General features: G+C 36.6%; 2 long non-coding RNA genes across 2 annotated transcripts in view; both read left to right on the top strand.

Moving 5' to 3' along the window:
* The window catches only part of LOC129206436 (uncharacterized), a 97,362-nt gene that overhangs the window by 37,504 nt on the left and 32,086 nt on the right, over positions 1 to 27,772 (top strand). The gene's annotated exons all lie outside the window — the stretch shown is intronic.
* LOC129206437 (uncharacterized) lies at positions 834 to 9,930 on the top strand. The gene is made up of 3 exons (XR_008577139.1): positions 834 to 922; positions 7,144 to 7,249; positions 8,858 to 9,930. It is a non-coding gene; the product is annotated as an uncharacterized LOC129206437 (long non-coding RNA).

Here is a 27,772-nt window from a genome sequence, read left to right as displayed (position 1 = left end):
CTTTTAATTACCAGCCCACAGTTCTGTATGTGTACTTACCAAAACTCCAGTATTTAAAAATTTTCAAAACTTTAGTAGCTCACCAAAAGAAATACAAAATTATTTTTCTTCTGGAAAATTCAAACAAGGTTTTGCATCAAATTTAATGGAAAGTTTCAATCACATACTTAAATTTATGTTTAACAGGGCTGTGCTCAAAGAAGATGAGAAATTGTTTTGAGTTTTAAATGAAATACCTGACAAAGACAACTAGTGAAAAATATAGTTCAAAACCATCTGTGCATGGCAGTCTCTGCATTTACTTCATAAAAGTGAAATGCATATCATAACTGAGTAGTGCAAATGTATTTTGTCATTTGAAGATCTGGGACGAGATCCTCAGCTTGTATAAATCAGACTAGTTCCATTGCTATCATAGAATTCATACTGATTTACAGTATCTAATATTCTGGCACAAAACATTTTGTAGCTATGGAAATTTACAATGGTTTTGTAGAAGTGTTGGAAAAAGGAAATATTGTCTCATTGAAAGAAAAATTCCTTATATCTGCCCCAGCCAAGATTTCATATGACAGCCAAAACCAAGCCTCAGAAAGTTCAGTGAAATTATGTTCTCATGAGACAGAAACTCTCTCATTTTAACCTTACAAATTGTGGTACATAAATATCTTTACTTTTAGCAAATTCTGTTTCAATCTCAAATACAAAGTATTTATAGCTTTATGTATAACTGTATTTAAAGTCACACATAGATTCTTCTCTCTTGTTTTGTCATCTTTTTTTGTTTATATGCAAGAAATGAGAAATTTTTCTAGGTGTATATTTTTAGGAACAGAGATCTGCACAGCAAAAGTGAAGTTCTAGTCATTTGCTTCCAGAACCTGCTGTATCAGGCATGCCTCTGCTGACAGATCTCCAATAGGTATGTGTCAGAAGAATGGTAATGAAGGCTTAGCTGTAATACTTAAAACTTATTACTTAACTTACTTAACTTATACTTAAAACAGGTGATTGATACTAATATTTAGTTCCCTGGAGCTAGAAGAAATAGTGTTTCCTGCCTTACAAAAAACCCAGAAGTTCTTGAAATAGCATAAAATAACAGACCTAACAAAGGCAGGGTTAAAAAAAGGTTATCTGGGACCCAAGGGGGCATATACACTTAGAGACAAATAGGGGTAAGTTGATTGTGAGAGAAAGAGCAAATGTGCAGTAGTGTAAGAGCTTACTTGAAGATGACCTCATGCCAGACAACACAAGATAAGTAGAAAAATCCCATGGATCAGGACACAAAACATGAGCTGTGGAAGAAAGATCTTGAATCATCCCAGAAATCTGTCCCCGAAAGATCAAATGGAAAGAGGAAACGCAAGCAAGGAAACATTTTCCATGATTCTCAGTTTTAGTCTAGGTCTAGGTCTGTATCCATTAATGATTTACCCCACATTCATTCCTGCTGAATTCAGCAGTATACTATTGAGAGGGGGATGCTGCACTTCCAAGCAAGTCTGTTGAGCTGCTCTGTTCATCTTACATTGAAGGTTATTTCTTTTGACCATCACCAAAGCATTTCAAAATTTACTTTCTCCTTCTCAAAAGTAAGTTAACAGAAACAATAGCTGAGCAGAGCCCTGTGTGTCACTTAGAAGAAACTCAGGTTATAGCAGAAAATCCAAAAACTGGATGTGATGTTTGGCTCTAAATTCCCAATGTATCAGTGCAAGAAAAATTGGCCACTGCAGACAGGACACACAACGTGTTTCCTGACAGGCAGAAATTGGTTTTGTTTATCTCCTGCTGCCCGGAGCTATCTGAAATAATGATCTCAAAAAGTAAACCACATAGTTGAGTTTTCAAAAATGTACTCAAACATCACATTTAAACTGGACATGCCAAATTCATCACAGGTATAATCAATAAAAATGAAGTACTGTCACAGCAAAGTCAGCCTAACTACTATGGCAGAAGGCTCTGAGACTGGGATTGATGGTAAATTTCTGTCCAGTCATATTACCTAATGACAGGAACACCTTAATGCTGGCTGTTTTGCCACCCAGGTGAAACTTCCAGAGAGGAAACCTGGCTGGATCACGAATACCAAAGTTCATACAACGGAGGACTTGCTTGCCACGCTCCATATAACCTCAGCCCTTTCCTATTCCTTTACAGTGATGACACGTGATCAACAGCAGTCAGACAAATTTGTCGAGGTTCCTTTCTAGAAGCAGCCAGGTGTAATGGGACTGGTGAAAGTTAGGTGGAGTCATGGAAAGCAAGATGGAAGAGGAAGTAGGCACCATATGCTTTATTTCTTCGTCAAATCCTTTGTCCCATATTAAAAGAAATCCATGAAATATAAGGAAAACAAATAACTCATATGATTTTAATATATGAGACAAATACAGGAAATCCTATGTTATACAGTACGTCTAGAAAATATACTAAGAGCAACACAGACACTGCATGCTGCATCTTGAGGCCATCATGTTTAAATATTATTTTTTCAATTGCCCACCTGAGGTGTGATATATTCATAACAGTAATACTGCTGCCAATCTCAGTATTGCTGAAGTTTGTAATAAGTACCTTTGGGCACTGCAACACAGTGAATTTCTTCTGTTTCATTTACCTGTGAATATGTCAATCCAAGTAGCTAACCAGAGAACTCATGATTCCAGATTGGCTTAATGAATGATAACAGGTGACATCCACTTAAGGAAAGGCTGGATGGTTTAAAGAAATTCTATTAGCTTAGGATCTGGCACTTGGATGAAATTAATCCACAATCACTCAGTAAATCAATCATTCATGGGATATTTCACTTCCTGACTTGTCAGAAATGAGCCTGCCAGGAGGAAAGGTAAAAGTACATGGAATGGGTTAGTGTCCCTCTGAGGTCTGTTCATGATGCTCTAACTCTTCACTTTGCCTAATATTTGTAATTACAGGAGAAACCCAAGGATATCCCTTGGCTATTATTACAAATTAAAAAATGACTTTGTTATTTGGTTGATGCACCCTTTCAGCTCAGATTTAGTTTTTTAATTGAAAAAAAATGTTGTATAGGGTTTCCAAAGGATTTTAAATGCAACTAATCAAACATGGTTTACTAGAATGGGAATTTGGGATTGGGGTTTGCGATTTTACTCAAAACAGCATACATTAAAGGTTAACATCAAGTCTTCATTTCTATTTAATGTGTTCACATGAAATATTGTCCAATCCAGTCAGCTGGACCAATACTCTCAAAGAAATTTGTAGACAGATATTTCTGATAGGTTTTTTGTGTGTAATTACTAGGTTCAGCATAAAAGAATGGAGTAAGTTTTGTTATCAGTTATTATATTTGCAGTATAATTGGGTTTTACCTGGTTTTTTTGGTAGATGTCTGTGATTTTCCAAGAAACTAAATTCTGTCTGCAATTTTTTAAATTTGCAGAAGAGCAACAAATGTATAGTCTCTAAATTAACATTATCATCTTTTTTTGGATGGGGGTTGTAAAGTAACTCTTTTGTGTTTAGTATGCCACTGGTCAGTGTTAAGTTGTCACATCTAATTTTTTTATTTAACACATTTTCTCATGCTAATGGTGCCATTTCAATAATAGTCTAGTTATGAAAATTTGCACACCCTAAGTTCTCAGGTAAATCTCTCAATAAGTGTTGTACCATCTTGGTAAGAAATTGAGTTCTGGCTCTAGCAGAATTGTGTTACAATTCAACAAATCAAAATTCATTTAATATATAATTAGTGCTTTTTTAATTATTAGACAACCTATTTTATGCTACTTGATATCCTTATGACATTGATATGCCTCTCACGTCAGAAGCCTTCATGAGTACATTCCTGCAAAATGCAAATATAACTAAGATTCATAAAAATTAGACTTAAAATATACATATTTACTACTTAACATTTCTTCTACAAGGGAGAAATTGCCCGTATGGGCTATTTTGAGCTGTTTTGAACAGCTGCTATTCCTATTTCATATGTGTATAATTATACAATATGAAAATGAGACCTCATGACAAACATTGTCTGTCCAGTAATTAATTTCACCTAGCAGCAAAGTTCTAGTATTTGAACACTGATTCAATAAGAGAGACTGAAAGAATTTATGCTGAACTTTTATGTCAGTGTAATCATTCCACGGTGGAGATGGCCAAGGAAAATTATTGTCTTGTTTATACATCCCCAGAAATAGAACAGCTCAACAGTTGTGTGAGTGTGCACTCTGTACCCACTTTTCAGAGCAATACTAAAGGCACTGTAAACAATGCTGACATTAGAAAACCATACTCACCAAAAATTTGCAGCATAAATGGATGCTGTCAAATATTAAAGCTGCTTGCAGACATAATCCCTCTCACTAGTCTGCTGGTCCTCTGGACTCTCCGTTAATCTTTACAAGCATTTTAAAAGGTGAAAACATCCTTTAATGCAATTTCACAAGGTGAGAATAAGCAAGAAAATAAATTTTTAATCTTTCTACAGACAGAAATAAAGGAACAATGGAGAATAGAAGCTGACTTATCGTAGGGTAGATAAAATAGATTTCAATCAAATATGTGGATCATACACCTTGTCTTTTAAAGTTTGTGGATTCCTTGAGTAGTGCTAGCCTGACTAGATGCGCTCATGAGGCACTGAGGGCAAATTTGCTGTCGCTGAAAGTGCATCCCTGTAAGTCCAAACTAGTCCATTTAGGAATTTATTAAACCAGTTCCAGATGATACGACATTGAAATTACATGACATAAGAAATTATTTCCTGCCAGCTCCCTAGCCATTGTAGTTCACCTGGCTAATTAGGTTAAACCAAAAATGATTGAGAGCTGCCTCAATACATGTGCTAAACTGGCTGCAGAGTCAGTGCACTGTCACTGCTGCCACTAGGAGAGTCACCAGCTGCAGAAAGGTGGAAGCTGTTGGTACTAACCCCATGTGAACTCTCCTGCATGACCAGATGGCAGTGGCTTGCCCTTCTGCAATCATTTTCCTTTCTTCCAGTAGGCAGATTTTTATTTTTTTTTTATGGCTATTTAAAATGTGAGAATGATCACAAAGAAATTTTGCCATCTATATTTAGATTTCTGAACAAATGCATGATTTTCAGGAGTTCTTGCTGACTATATCTCCCATTCTAAGTCAATAACACTTTCCAATTTGGAAATGGCAGTGTATGATTGTAATGACTTATAACTATAAATATCAAAATTACTCTGAAGCTTTTCTCCTTTCTTTTCACAAGTAACCTCAGATTTCTCTTTCACTTGGTTAATCTTTATCCAAAGGTAGGAAGATTTCAAACACATAAACAAACCAAAAAAAACCTAAAAACAAAGCAAGCTTCCTTACTGTTCTAAATTTAGCGAAACATGAGGTACATATTTGAAAATATATCTGGCTGGTAAAATACAGTGATTTATTGTGTAAGAGTCAGAAGAAAAAATCAAGCTAATCATTACTGTCATCATAAACTTCCTCTCATCTGATTTACTACTGAATACCTACTTTTATATGCTACAGTACATCAATTTCTAATTCATGATTCTGATTGCAATCAGGGTACATCATTGCTCTGTATCTGCTGGTCTTCATTAATGTTCACAGTAGGTTTTGAGCTGGGGGGCTTAGATTCCAACAGAGTAGACACAATGCCTAAATTTGTTTTATAGCTGAAGTTAGGGAAACCCTCTTAATGAATGAAAACCAGATCATCAGATCACACTGTTATAGCTTTATTTTTATCCAGGATCTTATAAAATTAATCCTAACAAACCTACAAGGATTAACAAAAAAACAAATAGTTTGTCTCCTTTCCTCCAACTAAATCCTTTGATTTCCCTAAGTAACTTTCTAGGCTGGAAGACTCACTGATTATGTGCTTTATCAGTGATATATGCAGCAAAAACAGCCTTCAAAATGATATTTCAAACTTTCCCTGTTGAATAAGACATGATATGTTTCCAGGTTTTTAACCAAGGCCTCAGTCATTCTAAAACTGCTGGGCTATGGTTTTTCTAATAGCCTTATCTTCTTTCTTGCAATTCTAATTCTAAACATAGATTTATCATTATCTGATTTAGGTAAATGAAATAAAGCAAATTAATATACCCCAGGATTTAGTGGCTTGTTACAACTTGTTTACTTAGAGCCAACACTGAGTCACATATATTCTGGTTTAAGTAACTAAAGAGATTGCTCAAGACAAGATGCATGTATTAACAGTAAATAAATATATCCTTAGTAAGTATTTATTACTATGCAATAAACTATTAATACTGAATGTCTCCAGTGGAATCTTTTTTCTTTATTCTGATGAAGAGACAAAGAGTCTGATTCTGACTTTGGATATAATCAGGTTAAAACCAGTGCACAGGGGATAAGAATCAACATTTTTCTCCTGCTTACAGTAATGTCTCCCATAATCGGCTTGCAAAAGATGAATAAATGGATCTCTATAGGGCAATGCGTAACCCTGCTTCCTCAGGGGCTCAAGGAGAGGCTGTAAGCTACAAAAATGTAATCCTTATTGAAGACCTCCAGAAAGCATATATTTATTGAAAAATATCTATCCCTTCCCCACACACACCAACCCCCCCCCAAAAAAAACCAAAAAACAAAAAACAAAAACCTCAGTCAGTGAAGCAACCCTGAGAATCTCTACTTCAGACCATGTATGTAACTAGTCTTTATAGCAATATTTTTCCACTGTCTTTCAGAGACCATACTCCTGTCTTGGATTTTGCTCCCTGAAAAGCATCAGGCCATTTTAATGTTGCAGTAATTATGGAGATAATGAATATGGTATTATGAAGAATAATTTTAAAGCTATTGTAGTAAGAATTATTTTTCTATGTCTTCACTGTTGGTTGAGATCAAATACTGACTTGTATGCAATGTATCTCTACAAACAATGAAAACTGGAAGCTTCACTAATGAAATACTGTCTTGAAAATGTTAGGAGTAAATTTGCTAATGAATTTACTGAGCTCTCTCAGGTAACTATTTTTTTAGGTCTGATGACTTTTAAGGTTAGCTACAGCTTTGTCAAATGATTTCCTGCCTTTGAAAGAATGATTTTTTCATGTATTTTTTACTATATCTTTTATTATTTTCCTATGTACTTATGTATTATAGGTGTTCATTACTTCAATGCTTGTCTGCTATGACACAGGCTACACAGCATGTGATGGAAACACACAAATCACAGACAGAGCAACACACCTCATGACTTTTTCCTCTGGTAATGAAATCATCTTGATTTCCAACATATAGAACCAGTACTCAACATTGTCACATAAGTCACACATCATCTGTATGTTCCCAGATACTATGGATGTTGAAATAATAGTTGTCTGAGGATGGGTGAAACTGTTTTTCTACCACTGCATGAGACAAGCCGAGAGAACACACAGGAGACAAAGCCGATGCTAAACATCATCTTGTTATGTTAGAAGTACCATAAACTAGAAACTAAAGGCAGGAAGAGAGCAATTGCAAACATAAGCATCAGTGCATAACTGGAGGCAGCAAAGCTGGATCACTTAAGGTTACTGAAAGGAAGCCGGTTTACACTGCTCACTGGTCATCAAAAAGAGGACATGGTGGACAGATGTCGCACTGTCTTTAAAGGAACATAGGTAAGAGGCTTGAAGTAAGGTTTAGTTTCACTGAGCCTTGGTTAGGCTCCCTAGAGACCAGTGATTTAGCTGAGCTATGAGATCTGGTTCTGGATGAAGAGGAGTTCAGTTTGTTCAGACCATGACTAGCAAAGTTATTTTGTATCTCTACAGGTGTTTTTGCTGTTTGGTGTTTAAACCATCTTTTACATACCAGAAGGTGCTCTGAGAGTGCTTTCCTGCCAGATGGAGGTAGCTACTATACTAATTTTAAAATCTTAAAGATTTAGAAATTAAATATTTGTGTTTGACCCATTTGAAATGAAAAGGAAGGTTCAGAGGTTTAGGAAGAGGGAAAAGGACAATGTAACAAGATGGTGAAGCATTGCTGTTGATAGTAATATTATAGGGAATTGCCAAGCCAGAGATCACAGGAAAATTAATAGCTTACATCAACAGAGGTGTAAAGAGAATTGTTAACACGTTAAGGAGTGGGTACTACAGGTAGAACAAGGAAGGAAACAAAAGCTATCAGCAAATCATGGGTACTAGCTGATAGGTATTTGAGGTTCAAGCCAGCTAATTAACAAATTTACTAAACTCCTGCCAATATATTTTGAAGAGTAATGGATAGCTGGAGACTTGGGGTAGGAAGAGGAGGAAAGGGAAGCAACAACTTGGAGTTGATATGCTGCAATCTTGAATAATCTGGTTTACTTTGTATCCCTATTAAAAAACAGAACCAGCACTGTGAGTTAAAAATAGGCAAACACCTGGAGAATAATAAAATCTTAAAACCAAGGAAGTAAAGGTTCAAAACCAAATAATCATGACAGAGAATCGTAACTGCTTTTTGATGTTACAAGTTGAAAATGTAATACCTGAGGGGACACAATAGCCAAGCGACATCAAGATCTTACGTAGGCTCACAAAAAGGTCTCAGCAAAATCTTACAACGTTCCTTAGCTCAGTAAGTACTGCCATTTAGAGTAAGATTCCAAAGAGACTGCAAACAAAGGATGCTGATAAGCATCAATGTGTATAAACTTAGGGATGTCCCAGAGGAAAGTTTTAGGTATTTTCTTGTTTCACAACTTCCATAAAGATATGAAGAGCATTAAGGGCACTTTGATTCCATTACCGCATGATACCGACTGTTTTGTAAACACAGAAATATATTAAGCTCTAAGGAATACATCAATGCAAGCAAAGTGATTATTCTCTTGTTCCAGCAAACGTCTATCAGACTACTGTGCAAAACAGGGGCATGGCCAGGACCAGAGTATGTTGTATTCACTCTCCCATCTGGACACAAGCAAGGAACCCACGTAACTCTGAGCCAAGCTATTCATGCAGCGCAACCAACCTGCTGGAAGTACTCCAAAAGGCATCTGATAGCGCACCTGATAATTTTGTTCACAGTCACTGAGCCATACTGACAGGCATGAGGGAGAGCAGACGGCATTACGTCCTTTGGGAGATGGTGACTGTTCTCACAGATCTCTGTGGCTTTTCAACTACTTGTCATGCCATGTAACCCGTAGAATTTCCAAATGCCCGTTTTCAAAGGGGAACTAATATTATGTCTTATGAGAGCTTATTCAGCACAAGTAGAACAATGAATGAAGGAATAGCAAGGAATGAAGAAACAAGGACAAACAAACAGAATTTTATTTGAGAAGGAAAATGAAACAAAGACTTAGGTTCTCCATTTTGAGGTGCCAATGGACATGAATAATTTCATGCACAAGTTCAAAGTTTGTCACAGCTGATCATGGTATTTAAAATATTCAGATATGCATGTCTGTTGGGTTGTGCCCATCCATGTCTTCAGGAGAAAAATATAACATACCATTCAAGGAAAGGTATTGATATAGAAATTTTAATGATGAAATAGAAAGACACATATAAAGGTAACAAGTTAAAGCTATAACCTGCCCAAAGCTTACCTATAATAATAAAAGTCTTTCTCTGCCAGATTTGCCTAGCTAATTAGCTGAATACATGTCAAGAATGATTAATGAGCAATTGATTATAGCTTGCTGTTAACCTGGAAATAAAGATTAAGAGGCAAATCCTGAGTTAAATCCAGAGGTACAAAGATCCTGCAACACTGACTCTGTGTACAAAGACATAAAATGTACAAAAGGAATTGTAATGTGGAGGATTTAAGGGACACATTTTTCTGCATGTGGCTGGTTTAGGCCTAAGGCAAATAAAACAACTTTGCTTCAGAAAGAACAACTTATGACTTAACACCCTGGAAAGCTTCTCTTACTATTCTGTTCAAATTTCCCATTGCTCAAAAAACCTAAAACTGGTTTTGTCTGAATAGAGTAAAATGAGAAGAAAACTACTTGTCAGTATTTCAAGAAAAAAGCAGAAAGGAAGAGGAAAAAAAAATATGCTAGAGTGATATAAATGGTTCTGACTATATATGTACTTAGTACTAGGAAGGAACTCTATTGCCAATAAACTGTAATTTTTGTCCGGCGTAGCTTTCAAGCCTCAGATGTAAACGAAATGTGAAATGCAGTACAGTGTCCAGTACAGCTGGACAAAGATTTAGAAGCTATACTGTGGAGACAAAATCTGCATTGGCAGGGAGATAAGCTAGAATATGCAAACTTTTTCCTCTTTGCTAATTCCCATGTTTTTGATAGAGACACTTTGAGATTCCCTAGGTGATTATTCTGTACGATGCCAGGAAATTAAACAACAATCTCCATTCAAGAGCAGGTTCCACTGCTGAAGTAATCAGACAGACCTCATCCAAATCAATGAAGTAATTTTATTTCCACCAACAGAGGATCCAGCTCTATTTCTTGACTTTTCCTCCTTCTCCATATTCTTTTGTGCTCTTTACACTGTGTTCTTTCAATAGTGGTAAAGAAATTATTTTCTCTTCTTCTTCCCATCACATATAATTTTGGATTGATTCAGTTTGCCAAACAATACAGTCACAATTTTCTGGTGATGTGGAAATGCATCTTGAAATTAAATATATTTTTGCGGCAGCAAAATGTTGCTCTGCCAAATTATATACACATTATATGTATGGCTCTAATTTTAGAACTCAATGTCATTCTCACTCCAATTGGCCTAGCAAAGCTAAAACAAGGATTTGGTATTTTTAGCATATGTTATTCTACTACAGAACACTTTCAGAAAGATGTTTTCCTTCACCAGACAGAAACTGCACAAAGTCAGGCATTGACAATTGGGAGAATGTGATCTGATGACATTATTCAGTGAGTCCCTGCATCTACTCAGGCATGAAAAAGAAAGGAACTGTGTTTTAACGTGGTATGTACTATCACCGGATTATCAAAGGAAATACAAGCGGGCGACAATGTGCAGCTACATTAAAGCCCTTGGCATTTGAGTTCCTCAGTGCTGCACGTTGTGAGCAGAAGCAGAACGTAAGAAACCTTTGGAGCACCAGTGGTGCGTGGCACAGCCTGCATAAACTGTAGTACAAGCCTGTGCGAATGCAAATCTCTTGTGACAAAACTGCAACTGTTCTGGCTCCATGAAATTAGACTCTAACTGCAAAGCTGAAAGTCTACTTTGTGCTAGGATTCAAACCTTTCGGCTGTTGAAAGTTTTGTGATGTTGGGATTTTTACTCAAAGACCTTCTTAAAGAGTGGGGTTTTTTAATCATAGTAAGTAACATCAGCCTTTGGTCCCCATATGTCTTTTAATCTGAAATTAATCAAATGCCATAATTTATATTGCTTTAAAGGTCTATTTTTCCAAATGTACTGAGAGGAACACACTGAGAAATGAATTCTATAAAATATAGAATTCCAAACATTCAACAAAATAAGCTGCTACGTTTTATAAGCAGGGAGAGTGCTCAGGCACAGAGGGCTACTTTTTTAAAAAATGTTTTTAAAAGAAAATTTCTCTTGAATTTTCACAATAATAAATAAATAAAATTCTCTCCCTATTAACTACATGTGGTGGGTTGACCCTGGCTGGGGGCGAGGTGCCCACCAGAGCCGCTCTATCACTCCCCTCATTCACTAGACAGGGGAGAAAAGGCATAATGAAATGCTTGTGGGTGGAGATAAGGACAGGGAGAGATCACTCACTAATTATCGTCACGAGCAAAACAGACTGAACTGAGAGAAGAAATTCATCTAATTTATTACTAAGCAAAACAGAGTAGAGGAATGAGAAATAAAATCAAATCTTAAAACACCTCCCCCCACCCCTCCCATCTTCCTGGGCTCAACTTCACTCCCGGCTTCAACCTCCTCCCCCCTCAGCGGCACAGGGGGACGGGGAGTGGGGGTTACGGTCAGTTCATCACATGTTGTTTCTGCCGTTTCTTCATCCTCAGGGGGAGGACTCCTCTCATCGTTCCCCTGCTCCAGCATGGAGTCCCTCTCATGGGAGACAGTCCTTCACAAACTGCTCCAGCGTGGGTCTCTCCCACGGGGTGCAGACCTTCAGAAGCAGACTGCTCCAGTGTGGGATCCCCCACGGGGTCACAAGTCCTGCCAGCAAACCCGCCCTGGCGTGGGCTCCTCTCTCCACAGGTCCTGCCAGGAGCTTGCTCCAGCGTGGGCTTCCCATGGGCCACAGCCTCCTTCAGGTGCCTCCACCTGCTCTGGCATGGGGTCCTCCACGGGCTGCAGGTGGAATCGCTACACCCCCTCATCCTTCCTCCATGGGCTGCAGGGGGACAGCCTGCTTCACCATGGTCTTCACCATGGGCTCGTGACAATAATTAGTGAATGATCTCTCCCTGTCCTTATCTCGACCCATAAGCTTCTTGTTGTACTTTTCTTCCCTGTCTAGTGAAGGAGGGGAGTGAGAGAGCGGCTCTGGTGGGCACCTGGCCCCCAGCCAGGGTCAACCCACCACACTACACTAGATTAACAGAGAATACTGTATAATAAACTACTGCTCTTTTTGCCAATTACAAGTTCCTGCTGTTATTAAACTATTTAAGTAGGTTGAAGAACAGAACTCTTGTAAATGTCTGCTGCATCCTCTGTTATTTTGAAAGAAGATAGTGACTTGGTAAAAAGTAAAAGGAAGAAGGGAAGAGAGAAAGAGAGAGAGGAAGGGAAGGAGGAGTGTGAATACCAATATTCCTTTATCTTGTGTTTCTCTTTTCCCTGCATTTTTAAGGTCTGTCTTTAAAACCAAGATTAAGTAACAGGCAGGATTAAGTAGCATTTCCCTTTATAATTGTACCTGAAAATACTTTTTTTTTTTTAATAAACAAACCAAAGAGAACCAAAAAAACACTTAAAAAAAAACCTTAAAAATGTTTAGGCATAATGTTACGACAAATGGAAGTTGCAAGTTGAAGTAGCACCGTCTCTTTGTGGTTTTATCATGAATCTCACAATGCACATTTGCAATACATCCATTACAGAAACATCCTGAATGGTAAAGTGAAAGGATTATTTAACAGTCAGTTTTCAGTGCAGGTATCCAGCTTTCAGAGTTGCTGAGATACACTTGAAAATGTGGCCAAAGATCTGAGAAAGAAAAATGTAGGAAAATAATAATTGCAAATGAAATCATTTGGCATGGAAATGTAGAATCCTTTAATCTGAGGCTGAGATTAACAGTTCTGAATGATAGGCTCTACATCTAAGAACTGTGTGATTCCCGTACGATTCAAGGCACTGCAAGCACATGGTGATGTCTTCTGGGCCACTGTGTTACTGTTATAGCAGATGGCAAAAGGAAAGAAAATTGTTATTTTCAGAAAAGGACTGGAGCTTGCTTAAAGGAGGCAGGCTCTGAGGAGTTTGCAGAGGCACTGCAAAAAGGAGATCACAAAATGAAGACACTTTGCAGCTGCTAAAGACCAGCCAAGATTATAAGATAGACAGGACACTATGCCCTGGATATTTTTGGATATATGTAAACAGCACAAAATAGTTGGGTTGTTTTTCCTGCTGCCTCTAAGCTCCAGTCTTGAAAGAAGTTACTTGCATGTCATATAAACATTTATAGTGACACTGAAGTGAAAAGGAAATCTTAAAGTGCAGAAAGGAGGAAAAAAAAAAAAAATCAGCCTCCTGAAGTGTTTCAGACTCAACATTCATGTGTTGACAAAGAGTTAGTTATTCATAATTTAGAAGTGATACTGTAAGCATTGTGTATTATTTAACTGCAACAAAGGGAAATGATAAAGATATTTCTTTTTTTGCCTGGCATATTCTGGGGGAGGAGGGCAGAGTTGCTATGTACTTGAACTGTACAATATTTACTGAATTTAAATTACATTTTGTACACACTATAAAGATCCTTGTATACAAACAGTACAGCTACCAACTGGGAACTGTAAAGTACATAATTTAGTTATATTAACATATTTTGTATATTTTTCAGAGAGTGAATTGTAAGATGTGTCTTATTAATCATTGAATGATTGGTCTATAAGTGTTTAAATTGAAACATTATTGATTTGCAATATGTGTGTTTCAAGTTCAGTGTTTGGCTACATTCCCTTTCCTTTCTGTCATTATCTGCTGATTAGTTGATCTATAATTGAAGTCCATAAAATCTCTTTAATGTAATGTGCTGCTGTCTATCAAGAATTGGTTGTAGTCAACTACTTCTGTATTTTGGAATGAAAAGAACATGTAGAGGATGCTCTGACATTCTCTTTCTTACAAAAGTTCTTACTTTCGAACATGCAAAGCATGAATTAGTAGCACAACTTTATTTTAGAAAAATAATCACTAGGTGTAATGGCATCCCATTACCTTCAATTCTGGTTTAGCTGCAGAATGAGTGTGTAGTAGACAGCACAAGTACAGCTGGGCAGTGGAGTAGTTTTCCCAGGGAGATTGTGCAGTCTCCATCCTTGAAGGTTTTTTAATACCCAACTGGATATGGCTGTGGGCTATGTGGTCCGATCCTGCAGCTGACCCTGCAAGAACAGGAGGTTGAACTAGAAGCCTCCTGAGTTCCCTTCCAACATGAATTATTCTATGATTCTGTGACATATTTTAACACTGTGACTTACAAAAAGAGACAGTATCTCCCACAAACAATCAAAGGTTTGAATGCCCACACAGATGGATAGAGAAAAATGTGTGTTTACTCCTCCATTGCTGTGAGGTGTCCTCTCAAAAGAACAGACTGGGAAGGGTAGGTTCATGTTTGGCCAGCAGGGATTGCTGACAAGTGATCTTTCATTTTTCTGCATTCTATGTCATAGAATCATAGAATGGTTTGGGTTTGAAGATATCTTCATACATTTAGTTAGACTTTCTTCAAATTGCTGTTATACTGAAAATGATCAGTACAAAAGATTGAATTTAAGCAATCCATAACTCACAAGAGGGACTAGTATCTTTTAAATCTTTACCTATGAAATTGTTCAATTTATGTTCTTGCATAAATATATTGTCACAGGCTATACATTAGATATAAGACCAATCAAGTGGAAAACCGATTTGTCAGTATGATGTGATTAACCGACAGGGTATTTTCCTTCTCAGTGAAAAGTACAAATGGAGGATTCATTCAACAATATTGTCTGGTTTTGCTATCTGACCAATTACTGACCAGCTTAAATTTTATTGAGGGATGCTGTCATGTCAAGTCTGAGAATAAAAAAAATCTATAAAAATACTATGTCAATAGATTTTAGTAGACCTACTTACATCTCTTAAATGTTTATAATTGCTCAGATCATCAGATGAAGTCAATAACATTTATTACCATGTATACTATTTATTAAAGGTTAATACATGTTTCTGTTCTTGAATCTGTGGTGTCGTAATTTCAACAGAGAAATATTAACAAGACACTTAAAAGGCTTGTTAAAAAAACTGAATGCCATTATTTCAGAGTCTCTATTCATTCTTATTCAGAATGAAAATTTGAAACATCCCTGAAATTTATATGTAAGAATTTTCCATGAAATTAAAATGTAAGAAGTTACTAAGTGAAGGTCTACAAAATTGGTTCCTTTTGCTAATATAACATATTATTCAACATACAAGTAAAATTTCATTAATACTCATACTATAATACTGGAAATGAAATTAGTCTAGAGGGTAAAATTAAATCAACTAGTTCATTTTCACATTTAAATTCTAACATCAAAACAATTCATCTCAACTTGTAAAACTTTGCTGTGCAAAATGTTGTGATCTCTTGTATTCTTTATTACACCACCATGTATACAAGCTGCTGTGAATGCTACAACAATTTAAAACTACTTGAGTGTGTTTTCTCCAAAAAGATACCAAAAGGAATAAATTTGTGCCAGAAAGCTGTTTGCAGGTTTGGTACTGGTTCAGGGGAGCTATTTCAGCCACATATTTTCCTTTCAGATTATATGAAAATCACAGGGATTCTTTGGCCAAATATTTTTAAAACCCAATAGAAGTAAATGATCACAAAACTTGTAAAATCTTTACCTACTCTTTTTCTCTTCAGAACCTCTCATTCTCTAATTCTTTCAGAAAAGAAATGTGGCTTTATGTTCTTGCAGTCTAGAAAGTTTTATTCAGAAGTCAAGACTTTAATTAAATTTATGGAGTCAGATTATTTTTTTTAAAGTGTTTAAATTTATGCCTTTTCTTCAGCATTTGTACCTCTTCACAGTCCAATTTTCATTTTCACAATAGCAGAAAATATTAAAAATTTTGTGCTCTGGGTAATTGTCACTTCTGTTCTGCTTCCATTCATCAGATAGAAAGCAAGAAAATATGAAAAGAAATTAGATGCTCAGTTATTAACTAGTTAACTTGTCAACCAGTCTACAGTTCCCTGAGTCTTCTTTGTTGCCTTTTATGTAAATTGGAAATATATTTTCCAATCCCTCTTCCTCTCATCTGAAATTTTCCCTGGGCTCCATAACCTTCCAAACACGATAGAGTGGCTTTGCAGTGAAATCATTCAATACTATTAGCACCCTTGGATGCCTCTTGTAAGGTCCCAGGAGTATATGAATATACACATTGTAATCTGTACAAATGCTCCTAAATGTGACCCTCTTCTATCAGTGGTTCAGTGTATGCTTCATCACTGCTTCTTGGCATAGATATAGGCTGACCTTACCTGTGAAGACTGAAAAAAAGGAGACACTGAGTACCCTATTTTTTCCTCTCTCATTTGTAACTAATTTGCCAGCCTCATTCAGCAGCAGTTGCTTGCTATGCCTGCTCCTTTTCCTGCTTGGGGGACTGTACCAGACTTGTGCTTCAAGAGTTGTACAATCTGAATATCTCCTAGCACTCAAACTTTCCTCCTTATTCATAAGCAATTGGTTCAGTAGAGCACTACTCCTAATCAGCACACCCAGTAGCTACATTAGGACTCACAGCACAGTTCAAAAATCACCCAAATTGCTGGTGCACCATTGTGTTGCTTTCTGAATTCCCCCATGAGGGACCTGCAGGCCGGAGGATTTTCCAAATTGTCACTAATCACTACTTAGCTCTGAAGAGTTAGTTAGAATTTTCATCCTGACCAAAATAAATATTATCAAGCCAGAATATCTGGGAATATCTAGTAGTACTGAGCTGTGCTTAGCATCAGCACGATATAAAATCTGCAAAATATAATGTCAATCTCAAGAGAGGAGGAAGATAAACACGGAAGATCCCCTATTCCTTTCTTTCCATCTCAGAAGTGGGACAGATACACAGAGGAGCTACCTACACCATCTTGTACACTGTTGCTGTACAAATACTGACACTATCTGAAGACCGTACCTCCTTGAGCACTATTCTTTTTAAATCTACCCTCAATAGTATCAAAACCTAATCCTCAGTAAATATTCTGAAGTTTGTGTTTCTTTCTGTATTAAACACATGAGAGCAACAATTGGAATAATTTTCCCTTTTTAAGCAATACTGTGGTATTATCTGATGCTACATGACCTAAAGGGTAAGCAAATTTGGAACAAGTTTCCAGGGGGACTTACAGTTGGATTTAAGTGATGGATCTCACTTTAATTTCAACTGCAGTAATAGCAACATACCCATCACCAACATCTATACTACCAACAGTGACATTTACAATTTCCTATTACTTGCAGTAAGAATACCAGTTTTAATGTATAATGACTGGAATTATTCTTAGTTGGGAAAGTTTGAGATTATTCTTGCCAAAAAACAAAAAAAACCCAACCAAACAAAAAAAAAAAGAAACCTGGGTATTTTCCCAGAAAGTTTAAATTAAGATTTAACAGTTTGAGTCTTTTGTTCAATTTTTCTCAAATAGAATATTATATTCCAGTTGTATTTTATCTTTTTTTTTTTTCTTCCTTTCTTCATCCCGTTCTTTCTATAATTGAATCTCCACTTTGGCAATATTCCCATATCATTTTCTCCAGTCAAATAATATCCCTTTCTAAGCCATCTAGTTTCTGCTTGCAAATCTCCTGAGTAAAACATAATAGGAGATTACACCACCTCTCAAAGCCAACTTACAGGCTTACCAAAATATTGCTGGAAAAACTTAGCATTCTTATTTTTATATGTTTCCCAACAGAGGGCCAATTAGTTTTGGAAGCCTTCAGGATCTCATAATATGGATAGGAGATTTTTATGATTTATTTTTAGATGCAGAAGGTTTCAATTAGGTGGTAAGGGTGAAAGAGTTACAGTTGAGGATGTGGTGGTTTCTGTTTTATTTGCAGGCCTAAAATTATATGATGAATCACCAGAGCAGAAAACTTACTATTGTCCTTTCTTGTCAGGCCTGTAGTCTTCTATGATGGAAGATTTTGTACTAAAAGAGCATGCCAATGTCACTGCTTATTGTCCACATATAAAACAAGAAAGCCATGTCCTGACTTTTGCCATTTGACTGACACAACAAGATCTAGAAAATATTTCAATGCTATAAAGCATTTGGATTTCCTCTTTTTCTGCCCTTTTTTTATGCCTCTAGACTCTTCAAGCCAGAATTGTAAGTATTATACAGTCTAGCAGTGGCTCTTGCTCCATCTCAGGGGTGTTAACATTTGTTGCGGAAGAAGTCAACCATTACAGAATATATAAAGCAGTGATTTGAATTTCTTCTCCTGTTGCTACTATAACCAGTCTCTGGAATATCCTGATACTTCTGCCCATGACTTTTTCCAGGTGCTTCTTCAGATCTAAGAATTATTGCATAGACATTTTCAAATGATGTAATACTTCTGGAGAAACTGAGCTTGTACTGTAGGAGCCACAGCAAAACACAAAGCAGCATTAAGAAGGTAGGTGGCATGTGACCTCTGAGTAGAAAACAGTATTATTAGTAATATTGTAAGGCAAACCAACATTATCAAGTTGCTCAGTTTAGTAAGTTATTGTCCACTCGGCTAAGATATACTACACAACTGAGTGTCACAGGTTAAAGCCTATCCAAAAGCACAGCTCATTGAGTTCTTAACTGCACTGCCCAGCTCTAACTACTTACACAACTGAAATGTGAAGTATAATGATTCACTTAATTTGAAGTAGTTCCTGAGATTAAATCTGTAGTTAAATAACAGCTTTTGTAGTTTGGCTATTGAAAATGTAATCAGAAATGCAAGATGCACAGAAAACATGTAAATGGTACAAGTATAGCATTTATCAGATCAAACATGAAACAAATGCTGCAAAGTAGATCTTCCTAAATTGAACAGAATCATCGGAAGCAATTATCAAGGTACCTGTACATGTATAAAATGGGCTGGGGAATGAGATCACTGGAATTTGAACAAGAGACCTAGATAGCTGATAGTAGCTGAATGTGTAATTGGCTTAAATTTCATTATAGCTAATTGTTGTAAGAAAATACCAGGAAAATTGTTTTGTTATCCACCCTCTGAAAATAAGTCTAGATGAAACAAATGCTTTGAAGACAATGGCTTTTATGAAGGAAGTTGTTATAACTTTAAGGAGGAAGATTGCTTACACAGCAGGATGCGAACTACGGCAATTCAAAAAAAAAAAAAAAAAAAAAGGCTTTTGGCTTATGCAGTCATTCTGCCAAGCTGATGATTTGTGAGGAAATATGGCATTCCTCCTGCAGTTTGTCTGTTACGCTGGTATGATTTACTTGCAAAATCTACGTAATATGGCATCTACTATGTTTCTGAATGGATAATAGATTGACATAGAATTTGAGGAAGAAAAAGCAACTGCACTTTCCATACTTCTGTTTCCTGTGTAAAAGAAAGCTTGGCAAAACATGCTAACATCAAAATCACCAAAAGACAAAGACATACACAGGTTTGAGTGTCTTAGATCTAATCTGCCAGTTCTAGGAAACCTGCATCTCTGATCTTTTCATTACTATCAACTAGGAATACAATGATGTCGGGATTTTAAGCCACTACAATAAACATTAAATTTTAATGTACCTGTGGAGTTTTAAGTGCATTTTCTTCCTCCATGACTAGTAAGAGATGCAACAACAGCAACAACAAAGAAGAAGAAAGAAAAAATTAAAAAAATCTCTTAATCTTACCCCTCTGTTTTCCAACAGGAACCTTGGTCTTTCAGTCTCTCCTTAGCTTCTGTGGAGAAGTCTTTTTGATCCCCTTAAATATAGCAAGATATTGTGGATAGGCACTTAAAAATGTTGGTCTTGAATCTCCTCTTTCTTCTCTTTTAAAGTTGAAAATGCTTTTAGGCTGAAAGATTTATTATTCTATGTTTTGGAGCAAGCTAGAAGGGTTTTGAAGGAAGCCCTGGATTGTTTCTACATCTGAATGATCTGCAGCTTGATGAGGCCCAGTCAACTCTTGCAAGGGGCCCTTGGGGAAAGAGACTTAATTAGACATGGACAAAAAAAAAAAAATTACTTTGATGAATAAACATCAAAAAGCATGTGTGTAGGTTGTAGAAACTGTGATTGGAAGGTTTAACTTGGAGTTTGTTTGGTGGGTTCTTTAAAATTGAACTAGATAAAGATTTGCTACAAGTGATCCAGTTATTACTGAAAAAGTTCTAAGTAGGCAAGGTGAGATAAGATCACTTATTTCAATCTTACCAGGAATCTTCACACTTTCCTTTCTGTGAATAAATTTGTGTCATCTTCTCAGTCCACATACCTAAGGATATTACAAGCTGATCATGGTCTTCCTGTCCTACTGATTTCAGCTACTGTCTTCTCCAGCTGTTCTCTTTACGGTTGCAGCGAAGTCTTCTACTGATCTAATGTGTGTGATGCAATTTAACAGTATCTTTCTCAAAGGGCTATCTACTGATACATTCTTTCTGTTCTCCTACATCACCTAATGCTGCTTTGGCACTGAGCTCTTCAAATCAGAAGTCACTGATCCTGAGGGTAGCAGTTCTTATGACAAGTTAAAGTCTGGCACCTAAATCTTTCCATAAATTCCCCACCCTTTTTTTGATGATCACAGCCATCAGATGCAGATTCATTGGTATCTAGAATGACTAACATTCAAATCTGATTAGCCCTGACCAGGTCACACAACATCCATTGAATATTCCTCAAGAATATGACTTTAATGGCTGAATTGTGCTTCAGAACCCTCAGCTCCCAGAATAAGTATCCTTCTGTAATTGACAATTCCAGCCCATCTTGTTCTGACACTGTAGTCACTTAGTGCCAACTACATTTCTACTCTTTTCTTCCAGCATCTATGAAAAATAGATTCTTGGTGTGTCTGAACATTTTTTACAATGTCCTACTCAAGAATTTAGTGACTAGGGCGGCTTGGAAGTATTTTTCTTAATTGCAGGTTTTCCTCCAACTTAGTGTCTCCGGTGATTTGGACCACTGTTTTCAGATCCTGTCCTTTGTATTCGGCACTTGTTCTTCTCTCACTTCTCATTAACAATCTTTTTGACCCAGCCACCAATCTGTCCCTCATCTTCATTCATACTTCCTCTTCTAAAACTAATTTAAATGATTAGCGATTTCCTTCCAAGACATATCTGAAAGGATTTTTTAATGCCTTTCTTTTCAACTGTGGACGCTTCCCAGGGGTTCACTGTTGAAATATTCACATTTCCTCTAGGCAATCCCTTCCATGTCAGCCTGTTGAGCACTTTTAGGTTTGCAGAAAGAAGCAAACTTGCAAGACAAGAGGACAGCTTGTGAGCTAAAACTCTTGAGCTTTGAGGGGCTTGTTTGCCTGAAGGGTGAACACAGTTCACTGCAGATCTACCAAAGTCCCATTTTGTTAATAAATGTACAGCATGTAGCTGGCTAAATGAAAAATGAAATTCAGTAGTAATTCCTAAAGGACCTCAGGGATCTGTTACACTGACAGAATGCTGATTTATACTTTTAATACGGTATTATACTGGTGAAACATAAAAATCATTTTATATCAGTGTATTTCACAACATGCTGAAGCATCCCTGTGGTTAGAACACTAATGTAGTCATAATAATTAAAAAAAAAAATCACAATTTTACCCTTTAACTTTCTGGGTTGTGTATCTTTTATGAATGTGGCTATAGATTCAATGTTACTCAAATACACCAGAGTAAAATCAGATTTTTAATTAAAGAAAATTCAAGAAACTATCAAACATAAGAACACCTAAAAACCACTCCACTGACTCCATTAGCAGTGTTTAGAGTTGCACTATCTCACGGAAGAAATAGCACTACCACTTTAACGTGTGTTGCTTCTTGTGGAGGCATGTGGCTTTGCTAGGCTTTTTTATTACTTTATTTTCTTCAGCTGTTTTGTGTATTCACCAGGTTTTGAGGGAGATGTTTGTCACCTTTAAAATTGTCATGTTACACAATTTGTCAATGCTAATAATTTGTCATACCCCAGTTACTGACATATCTTGGATATGAGCTGAGTTGTACTAACTTCAGGCTGCAGCAATGATGTAGTATTGACTTAAAATTAGTTTATCAATATGTGGCGGGTTGACCCCAGCCAGCAGCCAAGCACCCACATAGCTGCTCTCTCATTCCCCCACCCTCCCCAGCAGGTTGGGGGAGGGAATAGGAAGAACAAAAGCAAGAAAACTCATGGGTCAAAATAAAGGCAGTTTAATCAGTGAAGGGGGGGTGGGGCCAGAAATTTTGCAAAGGAAATCATTCGCCACCTCCCACAGGCAGATCAATGCCCATACAAACAGCCACCTTGGAAGACAAATCTCCACCCTTCTTCCTCTGCTCCCCGTCTCTATCGCTGAGCCTGACATTATACGGTAGAGACCATCCCTTTGGCCAAGTCAGATCTGCTGTACTGGCTATGTCCCCTCCCAATTTCTTGCCCACCCCCAGCATACTCAGTTAGGCAGAGCAGAGACAGAAAAAAAAAGAATGCCTTAACATTGTGCAAACCATTGCTCAGCAGTAGCCCAGACATTGGGGGTTTTTTATCAACACTGTTTTAACCACAAATCCAAAACACAGCAGCACGCTGGCTGCTATGAAGATGTTTAACTCTATCCCAGTCAGACCCAGTTCAATCTGCTAACCCAGCACCACTGTTTACAAAGATTGCAGGCACTGTACTGATCTTCTAGCTGAGGGTCATCTCTGCAATATCATAGCTTGCAAAGTAGTACAGTTACAAATTATGATTTATACTGACGCTTGAACTTCATTTTTTGTTTGGATAGAGGCCCTTTAAAAGGAAGTATAAACAAAAATAATAAGTTACTATGGTGGAAAACTTTGAACTACCTTAGTACACTGAGATTATTGTATTTTTTCTACTCTGATTTGGACCACAGTTTTAAGATCATTTTTTGCCTCTCCAATATGAAAAAACTGTATCATTCTTTCAGAACCCACCAAGAAAAGTTCATCTGGGACAGTTTCTAGGTTATTACATCAGCATTCCAGCATCCTACAGCTGCAAACACAGCTTGAGCTGCAGTTTCAACAGATTTGCATTTACAGTGAACAGTCAGGAGCACTTGCACATGCAGAGTTACTGCTAGATTTAAAAACTCAAAAAATTCTCTTTGTTTTTTTAAACAAGGAAAAATTCTCAATTGTTTTCTTTTAACACTGACATTTAAATCCTGCAAGTGAATGACTCAATAAGTTTGTGCTTATGGTACTTGCATTCTTGCTTCAATATATAACCTTGGAGGAGAGAGAGGAAGAAGATCCCCCGAAGGTTTCTTTTGAATCCAGTCTAGATTACTAATATGCAGCAACCATTGCTGTACCAACAGCTGTTGAATAGTAACTGCAATTAAGTAGGTCTTTTCCTAGCAGGTATCTGTCCTTGTAATTAGCTGGTACCTATATTGGCAGTCTCAGGTGAGTATATATCTAATAGGGACAGGCTATTCCATTGCCCTAAGGTCCTGTACATCCTAAGATTATGAAGTTGCCCCTTGAATGCATTGCAGTTCAAATTCAAACTGCAGCCTGTTTTCAGATTAATAGCTAGTCTGCAAAATTTAAGCTGTGAACTTTTTGACTAAGCAAAATGAATTAGATTTCCACTAAACCAAATCAACAATAATTTTTACTGCTTAGTTTCATCAGGGCTAAAAACAACTCTTTCAGTCTTCCACTAATGTGTACATTGTTTTAAAAATAATTGAGCTAATACAAATATTCCATATAAAACCAAACAAATTTATTTCACCCAGTAAAATGGTTTTAACGTGTATTATCTGATGCATGCAAACTTTTACATTTGCAGAAGTATGCTGTTTTATGTAGTAGAGATTAAGCCTAAGAAAATTTAAGCTGTACTTAGTGTAGCTGTGAAAACTAAAGCATGATTGTGGCTGAACTTGTCTGTATAATTTAGTTGTCCCCTTGCATAGAAAGGGAATAATTGGTACATGAAACCTACCCATTTGTGGGAGAAGGCAGGCAGACAGGATATGGTCTCAAGGGAATATTCTCACAGTTTCAAAACAAAGCAGAAATATTCTCTTTTGTAATGACTGCTAGGAAACGCCTAGAGAGTAGGGGTCATTGGCACCTCTGTTAGCATCTTGTTGCCAATAGCTCTCCTAGAAAAAGCATTCCTTTGAGATGCAACAAAATCAATTCACAGAATGGCCGAACGGTTGAGGGTGGAAGGAACCTCTGGAGGTCATTTTGTCCAACCCCCCTGCTCAAGCAGGGTCAAATTGCCAGCCCTTGTTTGGAGCAAGAGCAATAGTATTGCAAGAAAAAGATCACCAACACCTCTGCTTTCCTCTGCTACTTCTGAATTTCTCAAAGAGGTGTAAAAAGTTAGACAGACCTAGAATAGAAAGGTATTTAGTATGAAAATACTATAAACTTTCCTCTTCCCTTTATTCTGCTGAAACAACTGCAACTGCTCTGATACTATTACTCAGATCCTGGTCAAATGGCAAGGAAAAAAAAAAAAAAGAAAAAAGTGGTTGTGGTTCTTTAAGAAAAAAAAAGATAAAAAAGAAAAAAGACTAGGTAATTTTTTTTTTTTAACCTGTCCCACCACTAAGATATTGATGACTGCAGACAGAAGTAAGTCAAAGGAAGATGAGGAAAGAAAAAAAAAAGAAAGGAAGACACTAAGAGCTAGTAGTGGAAGTATACAAGTTGGAAGTAACGGGCTTATACATGAAAATAGAGTAGAGAATCTGACAGCCTGGAAGCCCCAGTTGAAATTTTTGGCTCAAAGGTCTTTCTGAGAGATGCTATGAAACAAAAAGCAAGATTTATAATTGTAGAGAAATCACAGAATACACACACCAATACAGGAGGGAGCAATTACACAGTTAACTTTGAAGGTTTTTTAAGCTACTTGGGGGGACTTTGAATTTGATTTGGAGGTGAACAGAACCAGTAAAGATGATTGATGGGATATTGTTAGTTCTCTAGGGAAAGTCGGTTTATAGCCCTACAAATTCCAACTGGCAACTATCATGATTCAAATAGCAAGCCTACAGAGAGCAGAGTATTCTTCCCATTGCTCCAGACTGAATTATACTTATCTAGCCTTTGCATTACTCTAGGTTGGTGGCCACTGAAACATAAACCACATGCAAAAAATTATATGTAAAGTCATTACTTTAAAATGAAATTATTTTCTGCTACAGTTTTTACAGTTACTCAATACTATGTGGTAGGTTGAATGGATGAATAAATATTACCTGATCTTTCCCAAGTAGAGTATCATCCCATACCTTGAACTATTTTCTTTCTCCTGGAATAGATCTGTCACAGGCTAGTCTTTTCTAGTTTCTTAGAGAGGTCCTGAATATGATATTATTCTATATATTATAGAGAATATATTATTATATATAATATTATTATTATATGCTATTATATACTAGTATCCATTAGTTACAATCTATCACCTCTCTATATTCTGCCTAATAAGATATATAAGAAATCAAGTCACTGTACACAGAAGAAAATATGAAGATAGTCATTCTAAACTGATAATTAATAGATACAGATAGTGCTCAGGGAAGTGTGACCTGCTACACATCTGCATTGCGATTACATCTGCATGCTTTCTTTCCTTTTTCTTATGCAGAATTCACTCTAATATAAGTGGAGACCAGTGATATACAGGTATTACAGTTCTTCTCTGAACATCAGAGTTGTTTTAAGTAAAAATTATATGTTAAGAAGTGAATTGGGGGGAGATGAATATTTAGCAAGCAAAATTTGTTTAGTTTTAAGTGTACATTCTGACTTTTCTAAATACAGTTGCTCATGTCAGAAATCAGATTTCCAGAACTTGCATTTTTCCTGTGCTACCACTTTTTTTGCCCTCCAGATGGCAATGGAACTTATTTCCAGGAAAAAAAAAAATAGTGCTTAGAAAAGATTCCCAGAACTGACTACCAAATGATAATGAAAGGAAACATCATAGACAGCCCTCTGTGTCTGTCCTTAAAATAAATAAATCAATAAATCCATGTTTGATTTGGCTTTGAATATTCACACAGAAGCTCAATAAGACTTTCAAATCCTGTAACTTTACACAGATGCAGGTGCATAACTGGTTTTGAATTTTATGTCATGGTCTAATGCATTAATAGGAGTAAAATCAGGTTTCAATTATTATCCAATTTGTTTTTTGTTTTCTTTTAAGCCCTATTAGGTTTTTTTTTTTTTTTAAAAAAAGGAAGATTATGATATCAGGCAATTGTGATTTGTGGAAAATACCTATCTATTTTAGAATTACTAAAGTAGTAAGTTTCACATGAACTGGGCTGAGTCTGTGTTGTACTTCTAGATCTAATAACAGACACATTATTGTTTCAATAGTAAAGATAATTAAATATGTTGTATTCTAAACATATAATAAGCAATTTCTGTGGCTGCTGTATACATACCAATGGTCAAGACTTGTGATGGGAACCACCTTGCCATAGTATGACAAATTTTAAGATGCTTTAGATAGTTTTTCTGAATGACATTGGAAGACAGGGTTACTATGGATACATATATCTATATTTAAACTACACTGCAGATAATTTTAAAGGCCTTTAAGTATTATTAGAGCCTGTTACTGTTATAACTCTTTAAAGGGTTCTCAATCCCCATACATCTCTGTGTTTCAAGTTGGGAATTCACCAGAAGAAAGGGCAGGGAAAAAAAATGAGATGCAGAATGAACATTTGGGTCGTCAAATTGTCATTTTTCCATGTATACCACTGTCTATAGCAATGTGTGATAGTCATTCCCCTGAATGACTTCAGAATCATGACAGCAAGGACAGCTGCTGACATTCGATAAGGTAAACGTGTAGACAGAGGAATATTTTAATCCTGTGATGTGTATTATTGTTCATTCTGTTAGCATATTAGCTAGAGACTGTGGCTGTGACTAATCCCTCAGCAGGCAGGTGTCCATTAATTTCAATCATAAAACAAGACTAATTATAAAAAAAATAGAAAAAATAAGAGTGGGGAAGGTAGACAAGTTTAGGATAGTAGTAAACAAAATCAAGATAGATGATTTTAAGTTGAATATTTTGTATCAGTGGACAATCTCGGAAAGATTAGCTTGATTAAAATAACTCATTGAAATTTTTCAGCTCTGATTTAAGGCTTGACAAATGAAACAACCACTATTAGTTTTGGTCTGCAAGTGTGATATTTGCATTCATTTTCCTTTGCTGTAAGGATCATTACTGAATTTCAAAATGGAAGCTACCATTAATGTGTCATTCCTTCACATTCCCCACCCTCAACCATAATTTCACTGATTGTGTTTTTTTAATGAAGAAAAGTGATGGAAAATAGTGAGCTGTGAGCAGCTATTTTTCCAGC

Source organism: Grus americana, chromosome 4, assembly GCF_028858705.1.
Source record: "Grus americana isolate bGruAme1 chromosome 4, bGruAme1.mat, whole genome shotgun sequence".
In the NCBI taxonomy this organism is placed as follows: Eukaryota; Metazoa; Chordata; class Aves; order Gruiformes; family Gruidae; genus Grus; species Grus americana.
This window is presented reverse-complemented; position numbering and strand designations above follow the sequence as displayed.